This window comes from Palaemon carinicauda, chromosome 9 (genome assembly GCF_036898095.1).
Source record: "Palaemon carinicauda isolate YSFRI2023 chromosome 9, ASM3689809v2, whole genome shotgun sequence".
Lineage (NCBI taxonomy): Eukaryota > Metazoa > Arthropoda > Malacostraca > Decapoda > Palaemonidae > Palaemon > Palaemon carinicauda.
In genome coordinates, this window is record NC_090733.1 from 121033889 (window position 1) to 121043888 (window position 10000).

Genomic DNA, 10000 nt, shown 5'->3' on the forward strand with positions numbered 1-10000 from the left:
GATTTTCGGGTTATTTTTTGGGTATTTTTTTATCCATGATATACAATTCTGTATACCCCAGTCGGTGGAGCGCTAGACAAAATTTTGGGGTGGTCGGTTCCTTGGAGAATTAATACTAGTGGGTTAAAGCCCCACTTTTGTCAACTGTTTTGGGAAGATGATGATCAAGAATACCGATAATTGTGTATGGTTTGAATATTGGGCTGCATGTACTGTATATGCACTGACAAAAGTAATAAAAAGATTTGATTATGTCAATTGGAAGTCAACAGAATATATAATCGCAAAGGGTTTTGTCCAAGTTTGTAACCTGGTTTTGATGATGCCAAGAACCATATTGAATGCCTGATAACAGTTGTGTTCTTCTTCATTGTTCATGGTAGTACTGTTTTAAATCTTTTATTTTGTCCCATGTATCCATCATTGACCACAGTAGATGTATACACGAACAAAAAAATTACTAGAACTTCTTAAATTATATAGGTAGGTAATCTAACAGCTTCATCTGCAGATATTGAAAATTGTCAAACATAATGCAGGGTTTGTTCCCCAATATTCGGTTCCTCTTTCTAGTTTTTCTTGTGAATCCATTTTAATTGATCTACTCGATGTATAATTAGAATAGTCTGTTCCAGTGGTGCATACGATGTGCGCTGATTGATACCCTCTCATCTCAAAGTGATACTTTATAGAATTGAATCATGTTTGATGAGAAACAACTCGTTAGGAACGTAGGATTAATTTTTAATACATTACAGGTACTGGCTGAAATTGTTATTTTGTTACATCACTATTGATAGGTTAATTTAGATTGTAAATATATGGCATATGACCTAGTTACTTTACTGTTTGATATGTATTCTTCATAGTGTTAGATAGGCATAAATTGAAAGTCCTGTAGATTTAGCAAATTATGACGTGAAAGACGTTCCTATCCAAGATTGACCTCGATTAATTCCATAAAACTTATGAAATACAATTATATTAGGATATTTTAAGTTTTTAGTAATATAGTTAAAAACTTCATTCATTGTTCGATTTTTTATAATTGTATAGATACGAGTTTATACATAAATTTCAAAGAATAAATGTAAAATGAAAAAAATATTGTCAATTCTGACCTCTAAAGCAGTTTCTGAGAAGTTTACGTAACTAGGAACTTGAACTTTAATGATTGAAAACTGAATATTGTTGCAATTTACTTTTGAGACGAAAATTCCAAAATTTAACAGTAATGGTACAGTACAGTCGGCGCTTGATCTTTGTGGTTCTGATTTTGCAGCTTTGGTTGTTCGCGATACAGACAACCATATAACCTATTGAATAAAAATTCACCCATGCCCAGTTTCACGGTAAATACTTTCGCGACGAGCCTGCAATTTCAAAATGACCTTGCTCCTTTGCACCTGGCATGCCTCGCTCCATTTCCGCTCAACACAATATGGCTTCTCACTGACTTGGCCTCTCTCTCACATCGTCTCTCCTTATGTGTGCATCTCCCACTTCAGTCCTTATTGTGCCAATATCACTTTGCCTTACTTTGTCAAAATAGTCCCCCCCCCCCCCCCCCCCCCCCCGAGGGAGCTACTGTAACAACTGATGCAAAGTTATTTGCATTTGAGATTAAAACATTAAGAAGGATTTTGGAAATCATATGTCAACAACATATAACGAATGCAGCAATTCGCTAGGTGTCAGGGGTGCCCAATGTGAACGATGTAGTTAGATTATCGAGATTATCTTAAGAAGTGAAGATGAGTTAGTTCAGGATGTATCTGAATGGAAGCCGCTGGTCATGAGATGACGTGGTAGACCAAGAGAAATGTGGCTGATGCCAATGCAAAGGGAGGTTGGATCTGAGAATTGGCTTGAGCTCACAGGGATAGTACAGGAAAGAGGCATATAGCATGAATTCATTGAGGCCCAATGCATGCCATGGGTGCCAGAGAATTAAGATAAGATGTGTAATGTAGATATAGGTTACTTGTACAGTGAATTGTAGTGGTCCAAGTCAATTTGCTTAAAACTTGAAACACTTGAGAGTGTTACCTTAGTTGATTAAGCTGTGCTGTAGTGGTCGTACTGTACATACATTACAGTCATGTACACTACAGTATCAGTGAGTGTTGTTAGATAGGAACAACATTGTTTTGTTGTTATTACATGTACGTACAAGTATGTCGAAGACTTTTGTTATGTGTACCATATTCTTACCGTGTACTGTATGTACAGTACACTTCTGTACACGTACAGTTACCGTAGTTTGTTCATACACTAATACAATACTTGCACTGTGATAGAAGCCAAGTAAAAACAATATAGTGCAGTACAGTGGGTTGAGCTAGTGTATTAGTCGACCACACATTGGCAATGGTCATGAGTTGGTAGGTTATGAGTTGACCCACTCTAGGGCAGCAAGCATTTGCAGATTCTCAATCTAACCCCCGCGAATAAGGAGGGCTAACTGTATTAAACAGAAGTGAGTTTGATAAAGAAAAAAGAGTAAGAGTTGCTGGGCTTTAGATTTGGAAGAAATTGTCTAATGTTCGTTTAGAGAATATGATGATGACTATCATAAATAGTTACAAGAGTAGCTATGATGACCAAATATACAACCTATAAATATATTTCGATTCGAATATTTTTGGATGTGACTACTGGGATTATCATCATAGGAGAGTTAGTTTTTATTAATAAGAGATTCATATACCTTTGACACTGTCTAAGCAGGGTTTTACAATCTTTTGTAATAAAGATATCTTGCGATATGTTTTAGCTGATATATGGAATTATTGTTCTGTTTTTATGGGTCATGTAAAAATTATTGAGAATTTTTCTCTTCAGTAAATTACACAGCTACATAATATTGAAGTCAGATGAGATGACTATATACTGTAGGTAATGTTATGAAGACAGTGCAAAGGGTTACCTTATTGTTTTCGTTGGTTAAATGTAGGTTCATTTTATGTCTTTAGTACCCAACATTGATCATCATTAGAGGATAGTTTTTATTATAAAGTATTTTATGTTGTAGTTGTGAAATATATTAATTTGAAGACTTCCTGTTTTATATGAATAGATTTATAAGAATCTGAAAATATCTTTTCCAAAATTAAGGGCCACGCTTTGTTGCGTATGTGCTTTCGCTTCACTCCCCCTTCTAATCCCATTCAAAGTAACCATCCTAGTGTGAGATACTGAGGGAAATTATTCAGGGATTAAAGAGGGATTACCCCTCTAACTTGTAAATAGGAGGCCGTTTCTCCCTAACTTCTAAAAGAGAGTTCAAGCGAAATAATCCTTAATGAATTTAGGCCATCCGTTCAAAGAAGAATTCTATTCGGTCTTCTCTTCTCTAAAATCTTTAGAACTACAAGCAGACGTGTTTGCTTTTATTCATAACATGCAGTCTACCTTATAATACATATAAAAAATTTGTAGCCTAGGAACCTGGTATAGAATTAAGGTGCTGAGTATAGAGTTGTATAAATTAAGTCGATTAAAATAAGATAATCTTACTTATGATGATTGCAATCGTTCCCTAATTTGTTAGTAATGTAAAGACGATGCCCTTCTAAACCCAAGAAAGTGGTCTAACATTGTTGTTGGATTTATTCTAAACTTCTGCTGTAAGTGTTCTTGTTGTTGAATTTATTTTCAATTGAAGAAAGTGATGTGGTATTGTTGTAAGGTATTATTAATTTTATTCTAAACTAAAGACAAGTAATCTGATGATATGGTTTGGTATTGATGTTGATTTTATTCCAAAGTCAAGACAGGGGGTTGTCATAGTTTTTAGTTTTATTGTAAACTCAAGATAGGTGACTGGTATTGTTTAGTTTTATCTAAATTGGTCTGGATAGATATTTTACCTTTTAGTCTAATCTCAAGAAAGTGATCTAGTGTTGTTTTAAGTTACATTCTAAACTCAAGAAAGTGGTCTGGTATTATTATTGGTTTTATTCTAAATTCAAAAGTTATTCTTGTGACCTCCTATTGCTGTTTGATTTATTCTAAGCTCAAAAATGATTCTTGTGACCACCTATTGCTGTTTGATTTATTCTAAACTCAAGAATTATTTTTCTGGCCTGTATTCTTAGGAGGTTTTATTTTTAACTCAAGAGAGTAGTCTTGCATTGTTGATTGTTTTTTCTAATATCAAGACATTGGTCTTGTATTCTTGTTAATTTTATTCTAAAGAAAGTGCTCTATTATTGTTGATTTTATTCTTAATTTACTTAAGTGGTCATGCATTGTAGGTTTTGTTCTAAACTCATGAATGTGATCTTGTATAGTTGCTTTTATTCTAAACTGAAGGAAGTGGCCTTAGTTCATCATGACATTTATTCTATTTCCAAGAAAGTGGTCGGGTATTTTTATTTTTTTGCTAATCTACAAATGCGGTTGGTTTAGAATAAAACGTACAATATCAGATCACATTCTCGGGTTTAGAAGAAAACCATCAACAATAACAGATCACTTTCATGAGTTTAGAATAAATCCTACAGCTATCTCAGATATTTTCTTGATTTTTGTTATTCAATACTTAAGAAAGTGTTCTAGGATTATTGGATTTATTCTATTCTGAAGAAAGGGGTCTAGTATTCATGGGTTCGGGGTAAACTATAAAATGTTCTATCTGGTATTGTTGGTTTTATTTTTAACTCAGGGAAGTGGCCCTGAAGTGTTGGGGGTTTTATTCTAAACCTAAGAATATTATTATTATTATTATTATTATTATTATTATTATTATTATTATTATTAATAATAATTTCTAAGGTACAACAGTAGTTGGAAAAGCAGAATGCTATAAGCCCAGGGGCTCCAACAAGGAAAGGAGCCCAGTGAGGAAAGAAAACAAGAAAAAATAAAATATTTTAAGAAGAGTAACAGTGGCCACTGAGCAATTACAGTGCAGTAACCCCTTGGGTGAAGAATTGTTTGGTAATCTCAGTTTTGTCAGGTGTATGAGGACAGAGGAGAATATGTAAAGAATAGGCCACACTATTTGGTGTGTGTAGGCAAAGGGAAAATGAACCGTAACCAGAGAGAAGAATCCAATGTAGTACTGTCTGACCAGTCAAAGGGCCCTATAACTCTCTAGCGGTAGTATTGTGTTTTATTCAAAACTTAAAGAATACGATCTGGGATTGTTGTTTATTTTATTTAAAACTTGAAATAATGGTCTGATATTGTTGTTGGGTTTTATTTAAAACTCAAAACATTTGTTTGGTGTTGTTGGTTTTATTTGAAACTTAAAAAGGGGTTGGGATAAATGATGGGTTTTGGTCGAATCTTAAGAAATTTATTTTGTATTACTTTTTATTTTAGTCTATACCTATGAAAGTTTTGGTGTTTTTGCTAGTTTTATTATGCATTTTTTGAGTTATGTGAATGCTCTGGTCAGTGTATTTGATAGTCAAATTATACACCATCGCGTCCTGGCAATTGTTTTAACCCGATTCAGTGAATAAGTTTTAGTCTTACCAACAACATGAAAAGGATTGCTAAAATGTATTTCCCCTCTGATGAATTAACAGGTTTTCATTAAAATTTGGAGAAGGCTTGTTATCGGATACTTGTTTTATTTGAAGGATGAAACTAGAAATGGCAGAAAGGTCCTTAAGGGAGTAATATGTGGGAAGTCCCACCAAACAAATGTGTTTTAGAGATGAATAAAAACCAGACACCATCTCTCTCTCTCTCTCTCTCTCTCTCTCTCTCTCTCTCTCTCTCTCTCTCTCTCTCTCTCTCATTTGCATATTCAGTGTCTCCATGTTAATATTCTATCCCAGACAAGTCCTTCGCCGTTATTAAAGCGGCATAAAAATGGCAACTTCATCTCCATGGAGGAAGCAATACAACGAACGCTAAGCCGCGTCACCCCAGCCACTTGCGTTTAGTAATTCAGCCATTGAGTCTGAAGCTCATTTCGCTTTTAATCCGAAATGTTGAATTTAGGCGGAGCTCTCGAGAGCTTTTCGCAGGCCATGGATATCAGAATGTCTGAATTACCTTATTTCAAATAGAATATGTTGCTCCTGGTTGTTCCTGTGACGGAAGGAAATGGCAGCCTTTAAGTTAGAATTATTATTATTATTATTATTATTATTATTGTTGTTGTTGTTGTTGTTGTTGTTGTTGTTGTTGTTGTTGTGGTGGTGGTGGTTGTTTTTGTTGTTGTGTTTATGTTGCTGGTGTTGTTGTTTGTTCAATTCAAGTTGTAGAATAGGAATGTGTACATTTCTAAGCGCTTTTTTTTTCACATTATTCATAATCTTCTTTCAAGTGGCACTATTTTTTCCAATTTTGTGCTTTTCCTCATGACTCTGGGGTGCTTGTCTAAATGGTCTTTGTACGAAGTAATCTTTTCAATAGTCGAGACATGGACAAACGTAAAGATTATTGATATCTCTATGACTCTTGATTGGCATTTGATCAAGGCTTTATCATCCCACTTAACTCTGAAACTGGAAATCAATAGACTGTTCACTGTAAATTGGTCCATGTCACTAAGTTTATGGAATAGGAAGTTTATTACTCTTGGGAGTGTGAGGCCTGTCTCACGCAACCTTCTTGCTTAGAGCATTGTGTTGTTGGCCGGGTAAGGGGTTGTTGTTGTTGTTTTTGTTGTTGTTGTTGTTGTGGGGAGAAGACTTTTATCCTGCTTAAATGGGAATTAATTAAGACTAGAGAAATCGACGAACAAAAGTGTCTACTGGGTGAAATATTCATCAGTAATTTAAAGACATCGTCAGTTTTATTTTTATCAACTTCCATCATTCCATTTCACATTTTTATACGGCTTGTTTAAAATTTGTTTATATATATATATATATATATATATATATATATATATATATATATATATATATATATATATATTAAAATGACAATATTGACTGTTTGTATGTTGATATCGGGTGTTCTGGTCAATCGAGGTCTGTAAATGACTATCAATGGAGTTCGGTTTAAATAAGACTTCTGAATACTTTTGTAAGGTTATATATGTAAATGCTTGTTGCGTAGATGTATTTTCATGTGTCAAAGGGAGATTAAAACGTAAAATTGACAAAAGCTGACTAATCCAGAGCCCTGGTAATCCTACATGAAAATTATTACTTAAAAAATGGAAAATCTCTTGAACGGTCGAAGAAGATATAAAGAAGTAAGAAAAAATCCCATTGATTCTGTTAATATTACTGTAATAAAAACAAAAAAAATGAAAGAAATATTGAAATAAAATGAAAATTTAATAACATGTTTTGTGTGATTTCACCAACTATTAAAACCCATAAGCTAAATTATTCTGTTCTATATCTGTGTTTCTATGCGCATGTATGTGTATATGCATGTATACCTGTGTTTCTATGTGCATGTATGTGTATATGCATGTATACCTGTGTGTGCATGCATATACTGTACATGAGCATGTACGATCAATGTATATATGTGTAAGTATGTGTATGCAAATGCTTTTTTATATACATAGATATGAAATTTTATACGTTAGACTTGTATTAGCATAAAGAAATTGTAGGTCTATAGTAGAAAAACACCTATAGACATCTGCCCTAATGTGATATAAGCTCCCCCCCCCCCCCGTGAAAGCTCTGCCATTTTGTCGCAAATACAGTTCTGTTCTACAAATGTTTGCATTTGTGTTCGTGCTAGCATTGTACCATTTATATTGTGAAAATCACTTATCAGTAAATCGGTCCTCTTTACAAAATGCCTCAGGATTCACCTGGTATTTTCATTTGTACTAATAGTTTACTGCATGTGAATATCACGTGGTCAAGTGAGTTTTATGTACACTTATATACTCATAATATATATATATATATATATATATATATATTATATATATATATATACATATATATATATATATATATATATATATATATATATATAAATATATATATATATATATATAAATATATATATTATATATATATATATATATGTGTGTGTGTGTGTGTGTGTGTGTGTGTGTGCGCATAAAAATGAATATATATATACATATACATATACATATACATACATATATATATATATATATATATATATATATATATATATATATATATATATATATATATATACATATACCTATATATATATATATATATATATATATATATATATATATATATATACATTTATATACATATACATATATATATACATATACATATACATATATACACATATATACATATACACATACATGCATACATACATATACATATACACACAAACACATATATATATATATACTGACATACCGTATATATATATATATATATATATATATATATATATATATATATATATATATATATATATATATAATCCTACATAATTTTCATACATTCTGTGACACTGCGATGTCTCCGAAACTTTTTAATTTTCCTAAGTTTGCCCAATATTTTGCTTTTATTTTCCTTCACATTCTTCTATTTTCTTTTATTTCTTCCTGGCCTTTTATAGTTCATACATTTGTTAAAGAGTGATTATTTTGATTGTGACAGTCTTTTACCTCTAAGAATTGATTAATCTAAATTGCTTTCGTAGTGTATATCTGTTAGGAAATACTCTTACCAAAACACATCACTCCGTTCTTTATGAAGCAGTAGGTGTGCAGTGTGAGTGATCAGGGGATGTAGCTCAGATGGTAGAGCGCTCGCTTAGCATGTGAGAGGTAGGGGGATCGATGCCCCCCATCTCCAGGTAGTCATTTTTTAAATACTAATTAATTTTAGAAAGTGTTATGCAACCTCAAATTGGTTGAAAGTTACTGACACTGTAATGTTGTTACCAACATTTTTCATTTTCCTAAGTTTGCGCTTTATTTTTCTTTTACTTTCCTACAAATTCGTTTATTTTCCTTTTATTTCTTCTGGCCCTTTTATAGTTCATACTCTAGTTAAAGGGTGATTATTTTGATTGTGACAATCTTTTACCTCCAAATTGTTTTCGTGGTGTATATCCGTTAAGGAATATTCTTACCAAGAACACATCACTCCATTATTTATAAACTCGTAGGTGTGTTGTGCGACTGATCAGGGGATGTAGCTCAGATGGTAGAGCGCTCGCTTAGCATGTGAGAGGTAGGGGGATCGATGCCCCCCATCTCCAGGTACGAATTTTTCAATGCTAATTAATTCTAGAGACTTATACAATAAGAAATTGTTTGAAAGTAACTGTATAGTTATTTCAAATTAAAGACCATTATGATTTTTTTATTTTTTTTATTTTTTCATACTTTGATGACATTTTAAAGTCATCCTCCTTAATGCAGTTGTTGTAAGTGAATAAGTAATAGGACCATTATAAAATTCAGAACATTTAATCCTACCATATACTGTCACCAATAAGAAAAAAAAAAAAAAGCTCAAAATGTTAACATTTAGATTATCGGTATAATATTTCAGTGTGAATTCTTGGACACATTTCATTTTTTGGAATTGTAAAACTGTCTCGCTTATTTTGAAGTCAAAATAGTCGCCCAACGTGGGGCTCGAACCCACGACCCCGAGATTAAGAGTCTCGTGCTCTACCGACTGAGCTAGCCGGGCTTATGTGCAATTATGTAACTCTATGCAGAACAAGCATTCAGTGTTGCCAGAACAAAGTCTCCACATACGTGTTATTTACATTACTCATGAGGTGTTCCCCTTTTTTTATTTATGATTCACACATACACACTTATACTGGCTGGCCAGACAGAAGTGCACTGGCTCCTCCTCACTGGTTACGGTTCATTTTCCCTTTGCCCCCACCCCCACACACACACCGAATAGTCTAGCTTATTCGTTACATATTCTTCTCTGTCCTCATATACCTGACAACTTTACTCTTTGTAAGGGTAGAAGAGACTCTTTAGCTATGGTAAGCAGCTCTTCTAAGAGAAGGACACTCCAAAATCAAACAATTATTCTCTAATCTTGGGTAGTGCCATAACCTCTGTATCACGGTCTTCAACCGTCTTTGG

The 10000-nt window shown here is 33.1% G+C and overlaps 1 long non-coding RNA gene and 1 other non-coding gene across 2 annotated transcripts in view; one reads left to right on the top strand and one right to left on the bottom strand.

Annotated features, from left to right (window-relative positions):
• LOC137646861 (uncharacterized) overlaps positions 1–10000 on the top strand; it is a 483899-nt gene that overhangs the window by 98224 nt on the left and 375675 nt on the right. The window lies entirely within an intron of this gene.
• TRNAK-CUU (transfer RNA lysine (anticodon CUU)) lies at positions 9512–9584 on the bottom strand. The gene has a single exon. It is a non-coding gene; the product is annotated as a tRNA-Lys (tRNA).